Source organism: Rana temporaria, chromosome 4 (assembly GCF_905171775.1).
Source record: "Rana temporaria chromosome 4, aRanTem1.1, whole genome shotgun sequence".
NCBI classification, from domain to species: domain Eukaryota; kingdom Metazoa; phylum Chordata; class Amphibia; order Anura; family Ranidae; genus Rana; species Rana temporaria.
The window spans coordinates 355,963,215-355,988,141 of record NC_053492.1 but is presented as its reverse complement, the minus strand read 5'-3'; the positions used below and the strand labels follow the sequence as shown (position 1 = coordinate 355,988,141).

General features: G+C 41.1%; 1 pseudogene; it reads right to left on the bottom strand.

Annotated features, from left to right (window-relative positions):
• Nucleotides 1-290: 290 nt before the first annotated feature.
• Nucleotides 291-24,927, bottom strand: part of LOC120935748 — a 45,019-nt pseudogene continuing 20,382 nt past the window's right edge.

The following is a 24,927-nucleotide window of genomic DNA, read 5'->3' as shown; positions in this document are numbered from 1 at the left end:
AAGACAAGTTGGCAGCAAAAAGCCCTGTGATACTCTTAAAAAAAATTCCAAATTATTATTTTTTTTTCTAGAAGACAATTCACAAAATTACTAATGCTTTTATCCATGTGTTTCTGGTCCCGCAAATTGCTAGTTAAGTAATATAATTTCAAAAACAAATCTGACTCATTTTTATGATGTATTGTGCTTTAAAAAAAATATTCAATATATTTGGAACTGGATCTCATTACACACTGTACTTAATAACTTTCTTTACTTTTATTTCAAGTGTACAACAGGTCAGCAAAATGTCACAGAACATCTGAAGAGCGTTGCTTATTTGTTTTGCTTGTGCATTTGCTCTTCAGTTGCATAATGGGCAGGCCTTGAATGTAAGATTCCAGTCTTAAAGTCCCAGATATTCCTTGACCCATCGATGCCGGTAGTACAGAACTTGCAACAATCAGATTTCTCCCCCTCATAAATAGACACCTGGGTGATGCTGTTCTGATGCAGAGTGTCCAATGTAGTCTTGCGGTCCTCATTGATTGCTGTCTTATTTATGTTTCTAAAGTGTTCCATAGCTGAAATGTTATGCTGAGTGCTTTGCTTTGGAATGTCCAGTTTAGACACAAATGTCAATGAGCCATGATCACCCAATGTGAAGAGTATAGGACAACAGTCATGCCTTGCTGCTATCACGCTGTTCTCTGACACAAAGGCGACATTCAGGAGTGGCAAGAATTCAGTCTTCAGCTGTGAAATGCTTGTGTTTTTAAATCTATCATCCACAGACACAATACTGTCATGACTGACCCAGGCCAAACTATTTCCACTAGCGGAAAAGCTTACACTGTGGACACAGCCACCATTGGCAGCACTTCCATACTCCAACATTAGCTGCCCAACAGGCATTTTTGATCCCCCAAGGATGACAGCTGGCTTCTCGTCAATTTCCTTAATATATGCTGAGAACACCTTAGTCTTGAAATCACAAGATCCTGCAGCCAAAATTATATTATTTGGGTGCCAGTCCAGGCTTAGCACAGTAGAACAAATTGATTTCTTGATGTTTTGTCACCCACCAGTTGTTTCTCCTTAATGATCTCTACATCGCGGAGAGAAAGATTTGCGGACTCTGGTGAGTCAACGCGAATCCACCGATACAATGGAGTCTGGAACAGGACTAATTTCTTACTTTCTGCATTTCCTCACGTCTACAATATTTTCCTGTGTATCCACTGCAACATCTTCACCCACTAGTGACAGAGATGGAAGCCTCACAAGAGATTTGAGAGGCTTAGGATATGCCACGTTATGTAGGGAACAGAGTCATGGGACCACGCTAAGGAGGGTCAAGCGAAGGCTTGACCCACTGTAGAGTTCTCCTACACCCAACCCACAATCTTTAGCAGTATCTTTCTCAAAGCACGTGTCTATTCCACAAATCTGGAGGGGAAGAAAAGATGTCCTAAAATCACTGCAATCTAGGCAAAACTGCTGGCTTTGAAACTACACTACCTCCAACTCCTGGCGTTAGCCCTCTTTCACAGGTTAATGGCCTGTGCTACACCGCAATGACTGGTATTGCTCTCAAACTATTATGTACAATTTACAAATGCGTACAAGACCAGCTAGTCTCATAAAGAAGTCAAGTAATGTATCAGTAAATGACACAGAAAATAAAATAAATGAACACACTTTGATAGTCTTAAAGTGTTTGTTAACCCCAAAAGAATAAAAAATGGATCCTGCTCCTTTAACCACTTGAGGACCGCCGCACAATGATATATGTCGACAAAATGGCATGGCTGGGCACAAGGGCATACATGTACGCCCCCTTTAACCACTTAAGACCCGGACCAAAATGCAGCTAAAGGACCTTGCCCCTTTCTGCGATTCGGCACTGCATCGCTTTAACTGACAATTGCGCGGTCGTGCGACGTGGCTCGCAAACAAAATTGGCGTCCTTTTTTCCCCACAAATAGAGCTTTATTTTCGTGGTATTTGATCACCTCTGCGGTTTTTATTTTTTGCGCTATAAACAAAAATAGAGCGACAATTTTGAAAAAAATGCAATATTTTTTACTTTTTGCTATAATAAATTTCCCCTAAAAATATATAAAAAACATTTTTTCCCCCTCAGTTTAGGCCGATACGTATTCTTCTACCTATTTTTGGTAAAAAAAAAATCGCAATAGCGTTTATCGGTTGGTTTGTGCAAAATTTATAGCGTTTACAAAATAGGGGATAGTTTTATTGCATTTTTATTAATTTTTTTTTACTACTAATGGTGGCGATCAGCGATTTTTTTTCGTGACTGCGACATTATGGCGGACACTTCGAACTATTTTGACACATTTTTGGGACCATTGTCATTTTTACAGCAAAAAATGCATTTAAAATGCATTGTTTATTGTGAAAATGACAGTTGCAGTTTGGGAGTTAACCACAGGGGGCGCTGTTGGGGTTATGTGTTCCCTGAAGTGTGTTTACAACTATAGGGGGGTGTGGCTGTAGGTGTGACGTCATTCATTGTGTCCCCCTATAAAAGGGATGACACGATCGATGACAGAGCCACAGTGAAGAACGGGGAAGCCGTGTTTACACACGGCTCTCCCCGTTCTTCAGCTCCGGGGACCGATCGCGCGACGCCAGCGGCAATCGTGTCCGCGAGTCCCGCGGTCACGGTCACGGAGCTTCGGACCGGGTCGCGGGAGCTCGCCTGCGACGTCACGGCTGGGCTTAAAGGACAACGTACCTATACGTTGATGTGCCCAGCCGTGCCATTCTGCTGACGTATATCAGCGTGAAGGGGTCCTTAAGTGGTTAAGAGCCCAGCCGTGGGGAAAGCTCGCTACCTGGTCCTCTCCTCCGTGACTGTCCCCGCGGGAACAGCGGACCTGATCGCCGCCGGTGTCCCGCGATCGGGCCACAGAGAGGAAGAAAGGGGAGAGCTAAGTGTAAACAAACCTCTCCCCGTGCTTCCTAGCGTGGCTGTCACTGATAGTCTGTTCCCTGTGTTAGGGAACGACGATCAGTGAAATCACACGCACAGCCACGTCCCCCCACAGTAAGAACCCTCCCTTAGGGCACACTTAACCCCTACAGCGCCCCCTCCTGGTTAACCCCTTCACTGCAACTGTCATTTTCACAGTAATCAGTGCATTTTTATAACACTTTTCGCTGTGATAATGACAATGGTCCCAAAAATGTGCCAAAAGTGTCCGATGTGTCTGCCATAATGTCGCAGTCACAAAAAAAAACACTGATCGCTGCCATTACTAGTAAAAAAAATATATAAAAAAAAATGCCATACAACTATCCCCTATTTTGTAAACGCTATAACTTTTGCGCAAACCAATCAATAAACGCTTATTGTGATTTTTTTTTACCAAAAATATGTAGAATACGTATCAGCCTAAACTGAGGAAAAAAAATAAATGTGTTTTATATATATTTTTTGGAGATATTTATTATAGCAAAAAGTAAAAAATATTGCATTTTTTTCAAAATTGTCGCTCTATTTTTGTTTATAGCGCAAAAAATAAAAACCGCAGAGGTGATCAAATAACACCAAAAGAAAGCTCTATTTGTGGGGAACAAAGGATGGAAATTTTGTTTGGGAGCCATGTCACACGACCGCGCAATTGTCAGTTAAAGCGACACAGTGCCGAATCGCAAAAAGGGGCCAGGTCCTTTACCTGCATAATGGTCCAGGTCTTAAGTGGTTAAAGCATGTTATATGCCACAGTGCTTGTCCTGTGTCATTTGGCCCCCCTGTAACACCTAAAAAATGTGTCTGATACTGCCAGTTTCTCCCCACCCCTCTGTAAACTGACCACGGTGTATCATGGCTGCTGAGACCAGATACCGTGGTCAGTTTATGTACCTCTGTCATCAGCAGCCTGCTATCTTCTCTCTGCTCCTGTGTCCACTTCCCTCTCTGTGTGTGAGCCACTCCTCCCCCTCCCGCTGCTCTCATAACACCAACCTGTATACACCATCAGCATTGCCTCCTATTGCAGTGTCCCCCTCTGTCAATGATTTATAAATATAAATGCTGTAAATACCTAATTTAAGAGCCGAGATTGCGATCACATGACCAGCTAGCTTCCTCCTCCCCTCCAGACTGACATCAGAAGAGGAGTTTCAGCCCTGGCTGCTGCATCTCTCAGAGGAGAAAAGGAGAAAGATGGCTAGTCATGTGAGCACAATTTCAGCAGTGAAATTTGTTATTTGTAGCATTTATTTTTATAAATCACACACGGAGGGGGAAACTACAATAGGAGGCAGTACTGATGGTGTATACAGGTTAGAGTGGCTTAACAACCACTTTAAGTGGGTTATTACAATATAAACAGAAAGGCCCGGATTCACATACATCGGCGCATATTTATGCGGGCGTAGCGTATCTAATATACGCTACGCCGACGCAGCGCACAGATGCAAGCACTGGATTCACAAAGCACTCGCCCCCAAATCTACGCTGGGTTTCCTCGGCCTAAGCCAGCGTAGGTGGAAGTGGGTGTGAGCCATGCTAATGAGGCGTGACCCCATGTAAATGATGGACTGAGCGTCATAAAGATACAAATAACGTCCCGTGGACGCAACCCAGTGCGCATGCGCAGAATCACATCAGAACTACTCCCTAAGATACGACAGATCACTGCCTACGACCTGAACGTAACCTACGCCCAGCCCTATTCACGTACTACGTAAACGACGTAAAATACGACGGCTCTGTTCCCTGGTCCATACCTTTGCATGACTTGTGCCTCCTATATGTGGAATAACTTTATGCCGGACGTACGCCTTACGCAAACCGCATATATTTTATGCGTCGGGCGCAAGTAAGTTCGTGAATCGGCGTATCTCCCTCATTTGCATAGAAAATCAATGGCAGTGCCCCTTGTGGCTAGCGTAAATATGCGCCCACGATACGCCGGCGTAGGAAAGTTACGTTGGTCGTATGCAGCCTATTTTCAGGCGTATCTCAGATTGTGGGCACGGCGCATAGATACGACGGCGCATAGATAGACTTACGCGGCGTTTCTCGAGATACGTCGGCGTAAGTGCTTTGTGAATCTGGGCCAAACTGTCAAGATCAGTGGTTCTCAACCTGGGGGTCGGGACCCCCTCGGGGGTAACATGACGATTTGCCAGGGGTCACCAAATCCTGGGCTGTTCCTGAAGCCTGCACCGCTCTCCAAGACTTTTCGCGGCCGCCCAGCTGAGCTGTCCCTGCAACCTGTGGCCGCCCAGCTGGGCTGTTCCTGGAGCCTTTTCACAGCCACCCATTCAGTTGCTGGTAGAGACTAGAGATCAGCTGACTGGTGAGAAATGTGAAGTAAAAGGGGCTGGAGGAGACCCCCCCCCCCCAACCAAGGAGTAAGAGAAGGAAAAAAATAGAGAATACATAATACATGGAAGGGAGAGGAAAAGAGGGGGAGGAACAAAGTAAAAGGGAGAGAAAGAATAAGAGAAAGAACAAGAAAGACGGCTAAAGAGAAGAATGGGAAAAAAAAAAACAAGAAATTAGGATTGAGAGAGATAAAAAGGGAAAGAAAGGAGAACAAAGAGAGAGTGGTACATCCTAAAATGTACCATAAGGGGTTTTAATACTGTACGAGTGGAAGGCACTCAGGGAGCGCTAAATGTTTGTGGGTTAGGGGCGCAAATTACTTGTCTTGTCTTGGGTGCTGACAAACCACTATACGAAAATTTTACAGTAAGGGGTCCCCACAATTTAGGAAATTTAATCAAGGGGTCACGGAACTAGTAAGGTTGAGAACCACTGGTCTAGATGCACTCTTTAAAGGTTTCAAAGTTTCAATAAGAAGGCGATTGGGCCCGACACTGAGTTCCCGGTGATTAGCTGTTACTAAATTATGTTTGCCTAAATTTAATTTTATCTTTGGGGATAGGGGGTGCATTGAATGTGAGTGATATAACGTGATGTTGCTTTGGTGCACACTGTCCTTGCACTTTGTTTTTTTTTTCATTGCAAATGATGCAGTCAGATGCCACAAACAAAAGACAACAAAGTGGAGTTCCACCCGTTTTTTTAGTTTATTAAAAGTCTGCAGCTACAAAAAGTGTAGCTGCTGACTTTAAATAAACAGAAACGTATCTTTTCAACGGTCCAGCAATGCGGGCACCCGAAGCCTCGCTCCTCTCCCGCTCCTCTCCATGGCACCGTCATAGCAACTGTGGGCTACCCACCCGTGACAGCTTACGCCTTCAAGACCGGTCGCGCACTGCGCTCTTCTGTTGGCCAGGCAATCTTCTGGGACATGTGATGTGTCCCAAAAGATTGCTGGCAGGGAGGGGCCACCTAGGGCGAGAGGAGGAGTCGCCTAGGCAGCCGAGAAGAGGAAGGAGGATGTGAGACAGAAAGTCCCACTAAAAAGAAAGTACCCACTCCCCCCCTCCAAAAAAAATGATATGCCAAATGTGGCATGTAAGGGGGTGAGGAGTGCTTAAAGAAGAAGTTGCACTTTTGAGTGGAACTCTGCTTTAAAGAACAGATAGTAAAAGTAAATGCTTTAAAGTGTAACTTAAGGTAACCCTTTTTCATTTTGGATTGAGTAAGGGAGAATAATAATGCCTGTCATTTACTACTTTGCCAGCTGCCTCCTACTGGGGAGATTTCCTTTCACTTCCTGTTCTAAAACCAAAACAGGAAGTGAGAAAAAAATCCCTCCAAAGTGAAAGAATTCTGGTTGTCACCAGGGCCATCAGAACTAGTATCTATAATCCAAGATTTCCCTTCTATTCCTGTTTTGGTGACAGACACAAATTTAGGATTTTCCTTTTGCTTTCACTCTTGTTGATAATGGTAAGCAACCCAACCTAGAAAAGGTCCTATCAATATGAAATACAATACCCTCCAAATAAATTGACATTCCAAAATACCAACCCTGAAACAAAAGTCCTTTTTATTTTATTTTAAGACAAAACTTGCTGTAAAAAATCAGAACAAAATTGCTTAACCAAAAAAGGCTCTGCAACATAAAATAAAAAAACAATATACCCGGTACTCTTTCAAATTTAAACCCCCAAATAATACCCCCTGAAAACCAGCCTATTTTTTAAGAGAAGCTTTGACCTTTACTGGACAGCAGTTAAAGTGACCGCATACCTTAAATTACTACAGCATTCCCCTTTCATACTGTTTCAATGGGAGGGGTAAAATGTTGCTCTTTTAACACAAGAGGCCTTAATTCACCCTTTAAAAGATCTCAAATCCTAAATTCACTTCACAAACAAAAAATTGGTATTATTTTGCTACAAGAAACACATTCTCGTTCAGATCACATCCCAAAAATAAATAATAGGAATTATGTTACCTGGGTTCATGATACATTTCCCTACTCTAAAACAAGAGGTGTATCCATTGCATTCCATAAAGATATGTGTAAGGAAAAATACTGCGCGGTCACAGTAAGTAAGGTGAACAAAAGAAAAGTATTAATACAAATATTAATACAACAACAAAAAGTGATGTGCAACAGCTGCCTCAACTATATATGCAAGATACACACACTGAAACAGATGACAAAAATTAAAGCTGCGATGCGTATGCACTAGTGATACCTCATATTGGTGACCAATAATCAATAAAATAAATCTAAGTAAAAAAGGATTTGTGAAAAAAATCTACAAACGTCAGCTGTGAGCTGATCAGTACCTATAGTAAAAAGTATACTGTGATAAGTGACACTGCAAAATCACTAATGCTGTAAATAAATATTCATTAAATCAATGATGAATAATGTCCCAAAAACATAAACAAATAGAGTCAATTCAAGGTAGAATATCCGTGACTTCAAGACGAATTAACACCCAAGAAGAAGTGCCAGAAGATTTAGATATAGTTCCTCCACCTCTTATTACAAATCTCCTTACCAACTCGCGTGGATCTCTTATTACGGAGATCACATTCGCCTGTGGCTGTTAAAACAACAAGGCAAGAGGCGCCTCTGGGTGTAGTAGTTTAAAACAATTGGCCACGTAAAAAGGGGTAAAAAGGGGATCGGCTACTAGGATATGTTACAGGCGGCAGATAAAGGACAGGTGTATAGCTGATAAATTAAAATGCGGGGAGATGTTGGTTAAATGAAAAAAGTTTAATGAGGTGTACTTAAGCTAACTATAATTAAACTAAAATAAAAATAAAACTAAAAACTAAAAACTAAACTAAAGGGGGGTTTGGTTTTATTTTGGCAGAAGTATATATAAAAAGGCATTAATGTAAGCCATGTTTTAGAAATAAATGGAGCCGGTGGGAAGGGGGGGGTGGGGGCTGCAGGGGAAAGGTGATAGGGGTAGTAATGGGAATCTAAGGAATAAAAAGCCATGAACAGCCGGCTGTTCTTCATCAGCGATGGAAATCTAACCTCCCCACACAGCGCTCCAGCAGGACCCGGAAGAAAGTGATGGCCGGATGACACCCTTCCCTTCTTGGGAACATCTTTTACATGCCTACTTGTCACTTCTAAAATGAGAGTGACCATTACTTATGCTTTTATTAAAATTGTTTTAAACTACTACACCCAGAGGTGCCTCTTCCCTTGTTGGTTTCCCTTAGAACTGGAACATGGTTTCTGTTCCCCTCTGATGGCAGCCCTGTGAGGGTGTATCCCCATCAAACTCTACAGACTTTATCCTTCTTGTCAGACTTTGTAAACTATTGCTTGCTGACTCTGCCCACCTTGCACATACCTATGGTGCTGAATTCATGCCTGAGGCATTGGTTTACTGCGCATTTTTAACTTTTTTTGCCTGTGGCTGTTAACCCTGCCCAGGGTCTCTCAATGGTTAATGTTGCCGATGTCCTATTTCTTCCACGTGGGGACTCCTTGCTTGTATCTTCCCCTGACTGTGTACCTTCCCTCCTCCAGACGCTGATATCACATGGAGCTTTCATGATGTGCTACAAAAATGCATTGGTTACTGTAAAAATGTCACTGGCAGTTAACACGAACAGTCATTTCTCCCCCCTGACACGACCAGGAGCTGTGTGTTAACACACACAGCTTCCAGTTCACGCTCTGTAATGAGCGATCACGGGTGCCTGGTGGTGATCGCGCCCGCCGGGCATGCGTGCGGCACCAGGGGCGAGCAAGGGGGTGCATGCACGCCCCTATTGGCTGAAATGCAAAATCACATAATATTACGAGATTTTGCCCAGCCAAGCCGACCTGCCGCCGTAAAACTGCGGCGGCTGGTCGGTAAGCGGTTAATGGATGGGAAGAATCAACATAATAAAAATGGACATACTACCAAAATGATTATATATTTTTCAAACCATTCCCTTAGCTATGCCAAAAAAAACTAAAGATTGAATTAAGAAAAGCAATAGGAAGTTTTATATGGGCCCACAAAACACCACAAATTAGAAGAGAAATTTTAACTAGAACTAAAAAAAATGGTGGGTTAGCATTACCAGATTTTTCTAAATATCTACAAGCTGCTTCCCTGATTAGGATTATAGACTAGTACCATAATAGGGGGATAAACAATGGGTTAAACTAGAGGAAGATATAATAGGAATCCAACTTAAAGCCCTCCCTTGGATAAAACCTAATTTAAGACCTGGAAACAAAAAATTAACAATCTTTACAATAGCTACATTAAAAATATGGGATGCAGAATTAAAAAAGGGGAACCTTATCCACTATGATCGGACCTATCACTCCCTTGTTCTCCAACCCAGAATTTCCACCAGCCTTATGAACCACAAAATACTTAAAATGGAACATACTGGAGAATGCAAGGGTGGCCCAGATCTTAGTGGAAGGGAAAATGACAAAATTACAAGACTTGGTATTAGAACATAAACATAAATGGCTACAATACCATCAATTAAACACATATATTGCAACAAACATGGGATTATCTTTAATAAATAGATCAAAAACTAAATTTGAAGAAATATTAACAGACGAACAAAAGCCAATTAAAAAGTTATCTTAAATATATGACCTACTACTCCCCTTAGGACCCTTCAGAGAGATAACAGGAATAAAAAAATGGGAAACAGAAATAGGGAGATCAATATCGGAGATAGAATGGGGAAAATATTTGAAATAATTCATAAAACATCTATTTTTTTAGCGAATAAATATCAAGAAAGAAATTACAAAATAACAATGAGATGGTATTGGAGCCCAGTATCGCTAAATAAAATAAATAGTGGACAAAAAGATCTGTGTTGGCGATGTAAGGTTGAAAGGGGGACTATGGAAAAAACATTTAGTATGAGTGTCATATGGTAAGAGAACTATGGAAAAAAATCCATGAGATATATCAAAAAATGTTGGGTATACAGAGGAACCTAAATATAGATATCTCATTACTAACGCTGATACCAGAATCAATAAAGAGTATTAAAAAGCATATTTTCCATCATATGACAACAGCAGCCAAAACAATAATAGCTTGTAAATGGAGAGAAAATAAAAGTCCAAATATAGGAGAATGGATATGTGAAATTAACTAAATACAATATATGGAAAGACAGATAAGGGAAGAAGGATACATAAATAGTCAAATGCCAGAAATATGGCAGAAGTGGGATAAATTTCGGTCTCAAAAAGAATGAAAGATTATTTATAAATGGAAAGTAAAGGAAAATATGAAGGGGAAAAGAAAATGGAATATAAAACGAGTACAGGGAAGGGGAGAGAACAATGGGATCGCTTTTTTTTTTTTTTTTTTTTTTGAGTGAGGATGAATGGGTATGGAAGACAGTAGAATATATGTAGGTATATGTTGTAGTAAATGGTGTTTTTAAAGATAATGTGAATTATGGAAAATGATTAAGCCTCTGTATGTTGAAAAATTAGTAGAAATTGATAAATAATGAAAATGTTTTGTATGTAAGAAAAAGTTAATAAAAATAAATTGAGAGGAAAAAAATTACCACAGCATAAAACTTCAAGACAAATAAGACAAGAAACACCAATAATTTGAGAAGAAAGCAATAAAGGGCTTGATTGCACAAGAAGCTAGCAATCAGAAGCACAACTTCTTAACTGACCCTAAGCTCTCTTTACAAATTTGGCAGTTTTCCCCTACAACAATTTCCAATTAAATTACACAATGGCTCCTTTGTACACCCCCTTTCCCTTTTATACAGAGGGCTTGGCATATCCAAAACCCCTTATTGGTTCTATTAAGCCTGCTAGCCTTAGTTCAACCTCTTGGCGCTGAGCACACGCAAATATGCTTGCCACCAGGAGCTTTCCGATCATGTGCCCCACCTCCCAGCATTCTAAACCCCTCAGAGGGCTGGTAGGCGCCGGCTCCAAAGGAGTTAAAGGCCATACAGTATGTTATTTTTTTAGACATATATGCACAAAAATGTTTTTAGGTTTGCGAATCTCAAACCTGCAGGATTCACCTTGACCCTTTGGTAGCGGCAAACCCAAACCTTATTCCTTCCAGTCAATGAGCGTAGGTGTGTAGGTGTGGCCAACTGCTGAGTGACAAACTTGACAATCAGCAGTGAAAGCCCTGTTAGGCAAGCCCATGCCATGCCCAGTACATACCACTGTTGAGCTTGTGGGCACAGCTGCTGCAAAGGTGACAATCATAGGTGTGCGCAGCCTATTGCATTAGGGTGTGCACCCCAAAGCTCAAACACATATGTGTGTGTGTATATATAGATATATATATATAAATATATCTATATATAGCCGTAGACTGTGCCAGTAGAGCAGTGGACGATGTCAGTAGGGCAGAGATTGGTGTCAGTAGTTTATTTTAATAATTTTTTTGATTTTTGCTCCTTTTCAATATTTTTTTTATATATATTTAAAAAAAAATTAGGAGCCCCTTGGGGGGCTTTGGCGAAATATCAGGGGTCTAAACAGACCCCTGATGTCTCACTTTTGAGACAGAGAAAGGGACTGAGGACAGAGATTCCCCAGTCTCCTTCTCTGCAACCAAGCAGCAGGGGGAATCTGCGCAGCACAGGGTGATTAGGGTGTGCCCAGGCACACCTGGCACACCCTGTGCGCACACCTATGGTGACAATACACCACTGAAGTCTCTAAACCAGGCAGATAAACATGTCATTACGTAACTGAGAAGAATTATTTTTTAAATCACAGAGGACAGCCTTTCTGACATTGGGTAGCTGCAGATCATATGTCATTTTAAACATCTCCCTTGGTTGTACCTGTTCCTTTGCTGTGCGTGGGCAAATCACTGATTCACTTTAATCAGTGAATGAAGTGAAACCAATAAAACATCTGAGAGGAAACTCGTCTTCATGGGAAGAATTCCCTCTTTAATTATATGTTGCCAACCACAAATATTTGGAGCAAACAGTTACAAATACATGACATATGTGTAGAAGGTGATTATGAAACTGAAACATGGTAACTTATTAATAGTCCTTTGCTATTCATTCAACTGGAATTATTTAAAACGAATACTTCCTTGATTCAGCTTATTATAGCTTTGTGGCCTGTCAAGTATGTTATCATTAATAAGTCATGTCATGGATATGAAAGACATTTTTAGGTCAGTAGGCTATTCTTCCTTAATGAACAGTACCAATACCAATAATAATAAATACTACACTATACACAAAGCTGTAGGTGTTTCCCCACATGGGAAACAGTCAACTGACTAGAGGTGACAGTTTACTGAATAAAGCCTATTTTATATATATATATATATATATATATATATATATATATATATATATATATATATATATATATATATATATATATTTAGGGGTTGATTTACTAAATGCAAATAAACTGCAAATGCAATTGCACCTATTTTCCCCAAAACCCAGTAGACATGGTAAAGCTCTGCTGTTTTCTATCATCCAATCCTGTGCTAGCAAAATTGCTGTGTTTTTAATTTTCCTTGCACCTAATTGGGTATTCTTTACACTGAGTGAAGCTTTACCACATTATATTTACTAAGGAAAATTAGTGCAACTGCACAAGCAAAGTGCACATCCTCCTTTCCTTTATGAACATCCACCCTTTGGGGAAACACCTGAAGCTATTTTTATAGTGTAGTATTTATTAACCACTAGCCGACCAGCCGACGCAGTTTTACGGCGGCAGGTCGGCTGCGTGAAATCATGTAATATAATGTAATTTCGCATTTCAGCCACTAGGGGCTCGCGCGCGTGCCCTGTTATTTCCCCTAGTCAGTCCCACCCCCCTTCAGTTAGAACACACCTAGGAAACATAATTAACCCCTTCCTCGCCCCCCTAGTGTTAACCCCTTCCCTGCCAGTGACATTTTTACAGTAATCAATGCATTGTTATAGCGCTGATCGCTATAAAAATGCCAATGGTCCCAAAAATGTGTCAAAAGTGTCTGCCATAAGGTCGCAGTTCCGATAAAAAATATATATTAAAAAAATGCCATAAAACTATCCCCTATTTTGTAGACGCTATAACTTTTGCGCAAACCAATCAATAAACGCTTATTGCAATTTTTTTACGAAAAATATGTAGAAGAATACGTATCGGCCTAAACTGAGGAAAATAATGTTTTTTTTTATATATATTTTGGGGATATTTATTACAGCAAAAAGTAAAAAATATTCATTTTTTTTCAAAATTGTCGCTCTATCAAATACCACCAAAAGAAATGAACAAATGGGTGATCTATTGCGCTACTGCGAGTGTTGAAAGTGTAAATCAAATGAATGAATGATGTAAAATAAATGGAAACCAATTATTTAAATCAATACGTAAAAATGAAGTGAATACTAAAGCTGCTGTATCTAAAGGTGCACAAAACCAATGACATGAAATAGATAAAAAAGTGATAAGCGCTAAAGTATAAGTGTATGGCACAGAAGGCTGAACGCCAACACACTATGACTATAAGTGAAAGGATGGGCTAGGAGAGCCCAAAACGTGAGAGTGACTGTCCCACTGCAAACAAAAAACAAATAAACAAATAATAAAGTCTAAAGGTGGAATGGCAAGTAGAAAATCTTGAGGGGCATATCCAGTGGATGGATCATCTAGACAGGGTTGTACAATCCGGTAACTTATCTCCTATTGCCCTTACCTTTAACAAGTGGTGTATGCGCATAGGGCAAATATTTTCTCCTCCTGTTGGATCAGCGCCGCCACTCCTGGATGGATTCCAATGATGTCCTGGAGCTTTAGAAGTCCTGGGATCCGTGTATCCGTATGTCTCAGGGATGGAGCCAAGGGATAGCCAGGGGATGCAGTAAAGAAATAAGTGCCACAATAGTGAAGTACGTTGTGACCGATAAAAGTATTTAATCTATTCTTCATAAAAAAGGTTATTTAAAAAATCAATAATTCGCGCTGCAGCGCCACAGCATAGGACAGCATAGGACGCGGCGTGATGACTAGCCGACTTACTTCCGTTGGCCTCCGGCTGATTGCATAGGTCTCACTTCCTACGCCGTTACGTCACGGTCTCGTGACTTCTTCAGGGAAGTTGATTGGCTGTACAGCCTGACCTTATATTGTATATAACCGGAAGTCAACACAGCGCCATGTTTTTGAAGTCCATAGCAGGGACTTCAATACAAAGCTAGACAGAGCCGTGAATCGGATCGATTCTAACTAAAATGGTGCACCATTTCCCCATTCACTATACAGATAGTTATTATCTGGTTTTATGTTATTAACAATATGTTCCCGTTTTAATTATGCAGGGTGCAATTTTTATCATTTAAGTATCTGCACTTATAGGCTGGTCCTAGAATCGTCCTTTATATATTTGTCACTTTGGGCTAGCACACTCGTGCACCGTTACAATATAGCATTGAGGACGATTATGCATTATTATCAATATGCATTAATATTTTTTAGTTAGAATCGATCCGATTCACGGCTCTGTCTAGCTTTGTATTGAAGTCCCTGCTATGGACTTCAAAAACATGGCGCTGTGTTGACTAAGGTCAGGCTGTACAGCCAATCAACATCCCTGAAGAAGTCACGAGACCGTGACGTAACGGCGTAGGAAGTGAGACCTATGCAATCAGCCGGAGGCCAACGGAAGTAAGTCGGCTAGTCATCACGCCGCGTCCTATGCTGTCCTATGCTGTGGCGCTGCAGCGTGAATTATTGATTTTTTAAATAACCTTTTTTATGAAGAATGGAATAAATACTTTTATCGGTCACAACGTACTTCACTATTGTGGCACTTATTTCTTTACTGCATCCCCTGGCTATCCCTTGACTCCATCCCTGAGACATACGGATACACGGATCCCAGGACTTCTAAAGCTCCAGGACATCATTGGAATCCATCCAGGAGTGGCGGCGCTGATCCAACAGGAGGAGAAAATATTTGCCCTATGCGCATACACCACTTGTTAAAGGTAAGGGCAATAGGAGATAAGTTACCGGATTGTACAACCCTGTCTAGATGATCCATCCACTGGATTTGCCCCTTAAGATTTTCTACTTGCCATTCCACCTTTAGACTTTATTATTTGTTTATTTGTTTTTTGTTTGCAGTGGGACAGTCACTCTCACGTTTTCGGCTCTCCTAGCCCATCCTTTCACTTATAGTCATAGTGTGTTGGCGTTCAGCCTTCTGTGCTATACACTTATACTTTAGCGCTCATCCACCAAAAGAAAGCTCTATTTGTGGGAAAAAAGGACGCCAATTTTGTTTGGGAGCCACGTTGCACGACCGCGCAATTGTCAGTTAAAGTGACGCAGTGCCGAATCGCAAAAAGTGGAGAAGGCCTTCAAAAAATACAAGGCTAAGGCATCATCATCGGCATTTTGACTTTACAAAGAATACCACAAGAAATGTAAGGGCTCAATCGGGGCGGCTAAGATAGAACACGAAAGGCACGTGGCGGAGGAGAGTAAAAAAAAATTCTTTAAGTATATAAATAGTAAGAAAGGGAGGTCAGATCATATTACATAGTTACATAGTTACATAGTTACATAGTTAGTCAGGTTGAAAAAAGACACAAGTCCATCCAGTTCAACCACAAAAAATAAAAAAACAAAAATAAAAAACACAGTAAAATCCTATACACCCAACTCCATTCCCACAGTTGATCCAGAGGAAGGCAAAAAACCCCAGCAGAGCATGATCCAATTTGCTACAGCAGGGGGAAAAATTCCTTCCTGATCCCCCGAGAGGCAATCGGATTTACCCTGGATCAACTTTACCTACAAATCTTAATACTCAAGTTATATTCTGTACATTTAGGAAAGAATCCAGGCCTTTCTTAAAGCAATCTACTGAGCTGGCCAGAACCACCTCTGGAGGGAGTCTGTTCCACATTTTCACAGCTCTTACTGTGAAGAAACCTTTCCGTATTTGGAGGTGAAATCTCTTTTCCTCTAGACGTAAAGAGTGCCCCCTTGTCCTCAGTGTTGACCGTAAAGTGAATAACTCAACACCAAGTTCACTGTATGGACCTCTTATATATTTGTACATGTTGATCATATCCCCCCTTATTCTCCTCTTCTCAAGAGTGAATAAATTCAGTTCCTCTAATCTTTCCTCATAGCTGAGCTCCTCCATGCCTCTTATCAGTTTGGTTGCCCTTCTCTGCACTTTCTCCAGTTCTCCGATGTCCTTTTTGAGAACTGGTGCCCAAAACTGAACTGCATATTCCAGATGAGGTCTTACTAATGATTTGTACAGGGGCAAAATTATATCTCTGTCTCTGGAGTCCATACCTCTCTTAATACAAGAAAGGACTTTGCTCGCTTTGGAAACCGCAGCTTGGCATTGCATGCCATTATTGAGCTTATGATCAACTAAAACCCCCAGATCCTTCTCCACTACAGATCCCCCCAGTTGTACTCCCCCTAGTATGTATGATGCATGCATATTCTTAGCCCCCAAGTGCATAACTTTACATTTATCTACATTAAACCTCATCTGCCACTTAGTCGCCCAATTAGACAGAGCATTGAGGTCGGCTTGTAAATTGGAGACATCCTGTAAGGACGTTATTCCACTGCATAGCTTGGTGTCATCTGCAAAGACAGAAATGTTACTTTTGATCTCAGACCCAATATCATTTATAAATATATTGAAAAGTAAGGGTCCCAGCACTGAACCTTGGGGTACACCACTGATAACCTTGGACCATTCAGAGTAAGAATCATTAACCACGACTCTCTGAATTCTGTCTTTCAGCCAGTTTTCTATCCATTTACAAACTGATATATCCAATCCTGTAGACCTTACCTTACACATGAGCCGTGTGTGCGGAACTGTATCGAAAGCTTTTGCAAAATCCAAATATATCACGTCCACAGCCACGCCTCTGTCCAGGGTTTTACTTACCTCTTCATAAAAGGAAATCAGGTTTGTCTGACAACTTCTGTCTTTCATGAATCCATGTTGTCTGCTGCTTAAATAGTTTGTTTCCAGCAAGAACTCATCCATGTGGTCTTTTATTAAACGTTCCAGTATCTTCCCAACTATAGAAGTTAAACTAACAGGTCTATAGTTACTTGGTAAAGACTTTGTTCCCTTTTTAAATATGGGCACCACATTGGCCCTGCGCCAATCCAGTGGTACTATTCCTGTCTTTAATGAGTCCCTAAATATTAGATACAGTGGCTTTGAAATGACAGAGCTCAACTCACCTAGGATCCGTGGATGGATGCCATCAGGTCCAGGTGCTTTATCCACCTTTATTCTGTCTAAATATTTCTGGACCATATCACTTTTGAGCCATTGTGGATTTGAGGCTGTGTCACTCCCACCCCATTTTGGACATGAGCTCCCCCATGCTCCATTGTATACACAGAGCTGAAGAAAACATTTAATAAATTTGCCTTCTCTTTGTCCCCAGTCACCCACTCTAGATTATTTTGTAAGGGGCCTACATGCTCAGACTTCACCTTTTTACTATTAATATATTTAAAGAATTTTTTGGGGTTTGTCCTACTATCTTTTGCAATCTGTCGTTCGTTTTGAATTTTTGCATCCTTGATTTCCTTTTTGCATATCCTGTTATATTCTTTGTAACATTTAAACAACACTAGTGTTCCTTCATTTTTATATTTTTTAAAAGCTACCGTACTTTCTTTTTGTTTATAGCTTTTTTAACTTTGACCGTGAGCCACATAGGTTTTATTTTTAGCCTTTTAAACTTATTGCCCATGGGAACATACTTTGCAGTGAGGTTCCACACAGTCTTTTTGAAGAATTCCCATTTCTGTTCTGTGTTCAGCTGTGCCAATAGTCCCTCCCAGTCCAAGTCCTGGAGAGCAGCCCTCATCCTTGGAAAATTTGCTCTCTTAAAATTTAGTGTTTTAATATTTCCTGTATGTATTTCTTGCTTATAGTTAATATTAAATGAAATCATGTTATGATCACTGCTACCTAGGTGTTCCTTTATCTGAACATTAGTAATAAGCTCTGCATGGTTTGAGATTATCAGGTCCAACAGGGCATCATTCCTAGTTGGGGCCTCAATAAACTGCACCATAAAATTGTCCTGCAATAGGTTTTTAAATTTTTGTCCTTTAACTGTCCCAGAAGTGCCATTAATCCAGTCAATTTCTGGGTAGTTGAAATCCCCCATTATTATCACCGTCCCAGACCTTGCAGCCCTTTCCATCTGTGCAAGGAGCTGAGTCTCCACCTCCTCATTAACATTGGGTGGTTTATAACAAACTCCAATGATTAATTTTGAACTACGCACATCTGTATGCAGTTGGTCCCATAAGGAATGATCAAGGGGTTAAATGTGTTCCCTAGTTAGTGTTTCGTACTGTATGGGGATGGGACTGACTGGGAGAGGAGACATATAGTTATTCCTACTTACTAGGAACAAATAATATGTCTCCTCTCCCCTGACAGAACAGAACAAATCCCCGTTCTAGCTCTTGTTCCCTCTAATGTTTAATGTCTGAAAGCAAAGCAGTGGTCATCTTGGAGGGGTGTTTTGGGTCGTTATGTTGGAATCCTGCCTTGCGGCTCAGTCTCCGAAGGGAGGGGATCATGCTCTGCTTCAGTATGTCACAGTACATGTTGGCATTCATGTTCCCTTTAATGAACTGTAGCTTTTTGGGATGTCTGGTGTGAATCGCTTTCTTGAGGTCATGCCACAGCATCTCTCAATCGGGTTTAGGACAGGACTCTGACTGGGCAACTCCAGAAGGCGTATTTTCTTCTGTTTAAGCCATTCTGTTGTTGATTTTCTTCTATGCTTTCGGTCATTGTCCTGTTGCAACACCCTGTTGAGCTTCAGCTGGTTCTCCTGCAAAATGTCTTGATAAACTTGGGAATACATTTTTCCTTTGATGATAGCAATCCGTCCAGGCCCTGACGCAGCAAAGCAGCCCCAAACCATGATGCCCCACCACCATACTTCACAGTTGGGATGAGTTTTTGATGTTGGTGTGCTGTGCCTCTTTTTCTCCACACATAATGTTGTGTGTTTCTTCCAAACAACTCAACTTTGGTTTCATCTGTCCACAGAATATTTTGCCAGTACTGCTGTGAAACATCCAGGTGCTTATGTGCAAACTGTAAACGTGCAGCAATGTTTTTTTTTGGACAGCAGTGGCTTCCTCTGTGGTATCCTCCCATGAAATCCATTCTCATTTAGTGTTTTACGTATTGTACATTCGCTAACAGGGATGTTAGCATATTCCAGAGACTTATGTAAGTCTTTAGCTGACACTCTAGGATTCTTCCTCACATCATTGAGCAGTCTGCGCTGTGCTCTTGCAGTCATGTTTACAGGACGGCCACTCCTAGGGAAAGTAGCAGCAGTGCTGAACTTTGTCCATTTATAGACAATTTGTCTTACCGTGGACTGATGAACAGCAATGCTTATGGAGATACTTTTATAACCCTTTCCAGCTTTATGCAAGTCAACAATTCTTAATCGTAGGTCTTCTGAGAGCTCTTTTGTGCGAGGCATAATTCACTGGCACAGAACCGGTGTGTGTTTTTTATAGGGCAGGGCAGCTGTAACCAACACCTCCAATCTCATCTCATTGATTGGACTCCAGTTGGCTGACACCTCACTCCAATTAGCTCTTGGAGATGTCATTAGTCTACGGGGTTCACATACTTTTTCCACCTGCACTGTGAATGTTTACATGGTGTGTTCAATAAAAACATGGTAACATTTAAATATTTGTGTGTCATTAGTTTAAACAGACTGTGATTGTCTATTGTTGTGACTTAGATGAAGATCAGATTACATTTTATGACCAATTTGTGCAGAAATCCATATCATTCCAAAAGGGTTCACATACTTTTTCTTGCAACTGTATTAGAGTCAGACAATAGCTAGTAGGGTTCACTCAGACAATCACTTTTATTTCGAATCACTAAGCTCCCAGCCTTATCTGCTTGTTTTATTACAATACAGTTATGTTTCTGTAACCCATGTAAAGCTTTACATTCTGCTGGAGTAGGATTGTATTTTTTATTATGGAACTGTAAACCTCAAACACCAAGATTTGACACCAATCCACTGCGTGGTAAATTCCTATCTCATCTCTAGTGTCACCCTGTTTAGTAAGGGCTTGTTTACACTTGCTTCAAAACATGGCTTTGGACATGATTTTTTAACCACTTCCAGCCCAAGGCTGTCATATGACGTCCTTGATTTTCAATGAGAATATCTGAATGATGCCTGCAGCTACAGGCATCATTCAGATATCCTCTTTTTCAGCTGGCGATTCTGTGCACCATAAGAATGATCATAGCGGCAGTTCCACTGCTTGATCATTCTTACAGGCGGCGGGAGAGGACAACCCCCCTTTTGCCGACATCCAGTGCTTCTCCGGGGGTCTCCTGTGCCATCGGGGACCCAGAGAAAGGGTCTACTGCTGCCGGGTTGATGACCATAGAGATTTCCAGTGACCAGATGGTCACCAGTCATCTCTATGTCCCGCGGAGGCCCAGGTGCAATGTTATGACGTAAATGTAAACAAAGCTGCAATTCCTATTACAAGGGATGTTTACATTCCTTGTAATAGGAATAAAGGTGATCAAAAAATCATGTTATGATCACTGCTACCTAGGTGTTCCTTTATCTGAACATTAGTAATAAGCTCTGCATGGTTTGAGATTATCAGGTCCAACAGGGCATCATTCCTAGTTGGGGCCTCAATAAACTGCACCATAAAATTGTCCTGCAATAGGTTTTTAAATTTTTGTCCTTTAACTGTCCCAGAAGTGCCATTAATCCAGTCAATTTCTGGGTAGTTGAAATCCCCCATTATTATCACCGTCCCAGACCTTGCAGCCCTTTCCATCTGTGCAAGGAGCTGAGTCTCCACCTCCTCATTAACATTGGGTGGTTTATAACAAACTCCAATGATTAATTTTGAACTACGCACATCTGTATGCAGTTGGTCCCATAAGGAATGATCAAGGGGTTAAATGTGTTCCCTAGTTAGTGTTTCGTACTGTATGGGGATGGGACTGACTGGGAGAGGAGACATATAGTTATTCCTACTTACTAGGAACAAATAATATGTCTCCTCTCCCCTGACAGAACAGAACAAATCCCCGTTCTAGCTCTTGTTCCCTCTAATGTTTAATGTCTGAAAGCAAAGCAGTGGTCATCTTGGAGGGGTGTTTTGGGTCGTTATGTTGGAATCCTGCCTTGCGGCTCAGTCTCCGAAGGGAGGGGATCATGCTCTGCTTCAGTATGTCACAGTACATGTTGGCATTCATGTTCCCTTTAATGAACTGTAGCTTTTTGGGATGTCTGGTGTGAATCGCTTTCTTGAGGTCATGCCACAGCATCTCTCAATCGGGTTTAGGACAGGACTCTGACTGGGCAACTCCAGAAGGCGTATTTTCTTCTGTTTAAGCCATTCTGTTGTTGATTTTCTTCTATGCTTTCGGTCATTGTCCTGTTGCAACACCCTGTTGAGCTTCAGCTGGTTCTCCTGCAAAATGTCTTGATAAACTTGGGAATACATTTTTCCTTTGATGATAGCAATCCGTCCAGGCCCTGACGCAGCAAAGCAGCCCCAAACCATGATGCCCCACCACCATACTTCACAGTTGGGATGAGTTTTTGATGTTGGTGTGCTGTGCCTCTTTTTCTCCACACATAATGTTGTGTGTTTCTTCCAAACAACTCAACTTTGGTTTCATCTGTCCACAGAATATTTTGCCAGTACTGCTGTGAAACATCCAGGTGCTTATGTGCAAACTGTAAACGTGCAGCAATGTTTTTTTTTGGACAGCAGTGGCTTCCTCTGTGGTATCCTCCCATGAAATCCATTCTCATTTAGTGTTTTACGTATTGTACATTCGCTAACAGGGATGTTAGCATATTCCAGAGACTTATGTAAGTCTTTAGCTGACACTCTAGGATTCTTCCTCACATCATTGAGCAGTCTGCGCTGTGCTCTTGCAGTCATGTTTACAGGACGGCCACTCCTAGGGAAAGTAGCAGCAGTGCTGAACTTTGTCCATTTATAGACAATTTGTCTTACCGTGGACTGATGAACAGCAATGCTTATGGAGATACTTTTATAACCCTTTCCAGCTTTATGCAAGTCAACAATTCTTAATCGTAGGTCTTCTGAGAGCTCTTTTGTGCGAGGCATAATTCACTGGCACAGAACCGGTGTGTGTTTTTTATAGGGCAGGGCAGCTGTAACCAACACCTCCAATCTCATCTCATTGATTGGACTCCAGTTGGCTGACACCTCACTCCAATTAGCTCTTGGAGATGTCATTAGTCTACGGGGTTCACATACTTTTTCCACCTGCACTGTGAATGTTTACATGGTGTGTTCAATAAAAACATGGTAACATTTAAATATTTGTGTGTCATTAGTTTAAACAGACTGTGATTGTCTATTGTTGTGACTTAGATGAAGATCAGATTACATTTTATGACCAATTTGTGCAGAAATCCATATCATTCCAAAAGGGTTCACATACTTTTTCTTGCAACTGTATTAGAGTCAGACAATAGCTAGTAGGGTTCACTCAGACAATCACTTTTATTTCGAATCACTAAGCTCCCAGCCTTATCTGCTTGTTTTATTACAATACAGTTATGTTTCTGTAACCCATGTAAAGCTTTACATTCTGCTGGAGTAGGATTGTATTTTTTATTATGGAACTGTAAACCTCAAACACCAAGATTTGACACCAATCCACTGCGTGGTAAATTCCTATCTCATCTCTAGTGTCACCCTGTTTAGTAAGGGCTTGTTTACACTTGCTTCAAAACATGGCTTTGGACATGATTTTTTAACCACTTCCAGCCCAAGGCTGTCATATGACGTCCTTGATTTTCAATGAGAATATCTGAATGATGCCTGCAGCTACAGGCATCATTCAGATATCCTCTTTTTCAGCTGGCGATTCTGTGCACCATAAGAATGATCATAGCGGCAGTTCCACTGCTTGATCATTCTTACAGGCGGCGGGAGAGGACAACCCCCCTTTTGCCGACATCCAGTGCTTCTCCGGGGGTCTCCTGTGCCATCGGGGACCCAGAGAAAGGGTCTACTGCTGCCGGGTTGATGACCATAGAGATTTCCAGTGACCAGATGGTCACCAGTCATCTCTATGTCCCGCGGAGGCCCAGGTGCAATGTTATGACGTAAATGTAAACAAAGCTGCAATTCCTATTACAAGGGATGTTTACATTCCTTGTAATAGGAATAAAGGTGATCAAAAAAATAAATGTAAAAGAAAATGTAAAAATAAAAAATCAAATATTTTTTTTAAACGCCCCTGTCCCCAGTAGCTCGTGCTCAGAAGCGAACACATACGTAAGTCCTGCCCACATATGTAAACGCCGTTCAAGCTACACATCACCACGTGCGTTAGAGCGCAAGCAACAATTCTAGCTCTAGACCTCCTCTGTAATTCTAAACTGGTAACCTGTAAAAAAATGTAAAGCATCGCCTATGGAGATTTTTAAGTACCGAAGTTTGGCGCCATCCCACGAGTGTTTGCAATTTTAAAGCGCGACATGTTGGGTATCTATTTACTCGTCGTAGCATCATCTTTCATATTATACAATTGGGCTAACGTAACTGTTTTGTTAGTTTTCATGAAGCAGTTTTATTTCCCCCCAAAAAAATGTGAAACAATTGTTATCTGGCCAAAATCACCAGAGTATGTAAACTTTTGATCAGGGTCATTTGGGTAGTTTGTTGTCATTATGCTTTAACCTCCCTGGCGGTATGATTCTGTCTGGAATTACGTACCAAAAGCGGTACAATTATTTTGCAAGGAAATTTGGCGTTTTATACTGTAGGCCTGTAATTCTTAGGAATAACTCACTTAAATCTGACCAAACAAGAGTCTTGTAGGCATCCCGGGTATGATTTTTTTTTAAAAACAAAATTATAAATTATAATATAATAAATAATTATAAATAATTATAACAAATAATAATATAATTATAATAAAAATTATTCAATAATGTAATCAACTCAAAATCACTGAAATTTGCTCAGTTGCAGAATTGTCGCTGTCATTACTTTTATTTTTTTATGACGTATTTCCCCACAAATCGCTATCGCACAATTCTGCAAGTGATTATAATTTATTATCGCTGTTTTCTAGCTGCTCTGAAACCATTTTTGACATAAAGGGACACTTTTGGAAAATCTACAGTTTTCAGGCAGAAAGAACAGTTTTTATTATATAAAAGATCATGTAGGACACTGGGCAGACCACTAGGGACAAGGGGGGTGTGTATTTTTTACATACAGTACTGTAATCTATAAGATTACAGTATACTGTATGTATTGTGTTTGTTTACTTTTTTGAATTTGGCGCCGTTCTCCGCCCCCGTGCGTCGTAACGTCGCAGGGAACGGAGATCGGCAGCACACGGGGACACTGTGAATCGAGCAAGGACCCGCTCGCTCACACAGCGGGGATGCATCGCCGGATCCAGGGACAAGGTAAGTAACTTGTCTGTGGATGCTGCGAAGGTAAGCCGCGCTGCTGCACACTCTACACATCTACCCCG